This window comes from Lytechinus variegatus, chromosome 3 (genome assembly GCF_018143015.1).
Source record: "Lytechinus variegatus isolate NC3 chromosome 3, Lvar_3.0, whole genome shotgun sequence".
NCBI lineage: Eukaryota > Metazoa > Echinodermata > Echinoidea > Temnopleuroida > Toxopneustidae > Lytechinus > Lytechinus variegatus.
This window is the reverse complement of record NC_054742.1, coordinates 27,500,114-27,502,434: the sequence shown is the minus strand read 5'-3', so window position 1 is coordinate 27,502,434 and position 2,321 is coordinate 27,500,114.

Sequence of the window (2,321 nt, the reverse complement as noted above, 5' to 3'; positions counted from 1 at the left end):
CCTTAATAGTGCAGTAGCACACTAGCAGTGCACATGCAGCCTTTCATTATGTATGGCAAGCCAAAGCGCAAACTAAGATTTGGGATTGAATTCTCGTAGATTCAGATACAATAGAAAAAAAAGGTTTTGTTTGCCTTCTCCATGAATTTATTTATATTTATTATTTCCCCCCTTATTTTGAATAGTTTCAACACGTAAAGATTATGTGTCACTGTTGCAGTTGTCTGCATGCACAAACACAGATTTAAACTAGTCTGCAGGCACATACCCTTGGTTTTCGCAATTCGAATGTAATATACCCAGTTGCTGTGTGTCCGGACGATCAATTTTAGAAAGTCATTTGGAAAAAATACAAGCGAAGTTTAATCAATTTTTAGTACAAAACGTTAACAAATATTATAAAGAACAAAACAGAAGAGTATTTTAAGTATTGAATTCATATTTTTAGTGTAATCCAAAGACAAAAAAAGAAGGCTTCACAAAGATGAACTGTCCGGACACCCGAACCCCCCCCCCCCCCCTCCCTCCCATCCTACAGAATTAGTGAGACTATATTCATATGTCCTGTATTGTGGCCCCTGTGGCCAGCTCTCACCGACATTTTTTCTTCTTCTAGTTTGTTTTGACTGAGCTGGCAACCAAATGACTATTTTGAAATGACAGACTTTGGAGTTTAGTCTTCACTCTAGACCAGGGGGTGGAAACTCCGCTTCTGCATCCGGTCAGACATGGGGAAATTTTGGAAGGTCAAAAGTGCACACTGCTCCCATTTTTCGCGTACAAGGCTATGGACACCGCAACTTCATGGCACACCAGCGAAACAGAGGCGTGGTCATAAATTGGCCTGCGCGCACAGCGTAAAAATATGCAAATAAGCAAATTGTCACAAATTAGCATAATACGCGACGTGATTGAATATGAAATTTATTCATAGAGCTGCGTCTTTGGTAAATTCATGTCATTGATCATTCCCCCGTTCACCCCCTCAAGGTATTCAGTTGTTTATTCATCTTTTCTTGTTTACATATTTTTAATTCTTTCGCGATTATTACTACATCAATTAATTCCCTTATTTATTTGCTAGATATTTCCCTGGAAGACATTTTGGAAGCTTACAAGAGATTCATAAGTAGGATTGAACTTAGGGATCTGCTTGCTCTATTGGTGTTCATCACTGCCCATTATTTTCATTACACATCATGAATAGCCACAAATATTTGTTTATTATTATTTTTTTTTTGGGGGGGTGGGGTAAATACTTAAAATGATGAGAAAAATCTGAGCAAGAAAGCAATCAGTTCATTTGGTCTTTATTTTGAAATTGAAATGAACAATCTGGTACAAATCTTATGAAGATTTTTTTTTAAGTCTGAGTTTGGGATGGGAGCAAAAGAGAGCCCAGTACCCCCCCCATTTGTTTGCTCTCATCAAGGCTATCTTAAAGGTCACTTCCAAATAAAATAAAAAATTTGTACCTGCCCACCCCCTATATTTCTCTATCGATTCCACCCCCTCTCTCTCTTCCACACACACACATTCCACATTATCATGCGAGCAAACAATTATTCTCATTTCATTTTAATTTCTATCCCACTTTTAAATCAAACTCATTCATGTCTTTAATTCGGCTGCACCTGAATGTCACAGTATGCCATGTTGCAATGGCTTTTATGGGCTATCTTGCCACGCAAGATTTTTGTTATTTTGATACTAAATACTTGTTGTACTAGTATTATACCCATGGATACCCGACATACAGAATCAATCAATCAATCAATCAATTTATCAATCAATCAATCAGTAGCACCATCATATTCCAGTCATATAGAAGTAATCTTCAGTACCATTTCACCACAACACAGTTTGGTAGCAATAGCATCATCATCACATATCTTTCACGGAATACAAATTGGTGGATTAATTAAATCACGAATATCAAGATTAGAAATTAAAATGTTTATTAATTAATAAATTTTTGAATACATGATTAAAATATTTTTTCTCTTTTTTCTCACCAAAGCATCAAATTACATCAGCAAAATGCCTATAATGAGTGCAAAAGAAATTGCAAGGATATTACAAGAGAGGGGATGTATGTTTTTTGGGTAAAACCTAGAGAAAAAAATTGAAAAAAATAAGTACGTATATTCACTTACAGAGTTATTGAGCCTTACATAGTCAATATAAGGGGGGCATCATGCAAGGATGCCATTAATAAAAAGATTATCGATATACCTCTCTCAAAGTCAGTTACTCAAATATCAAATCATTTTTTCCGCATTTGCTGACAAGAAATAGCATGCTAATCTAATCGGGGACAC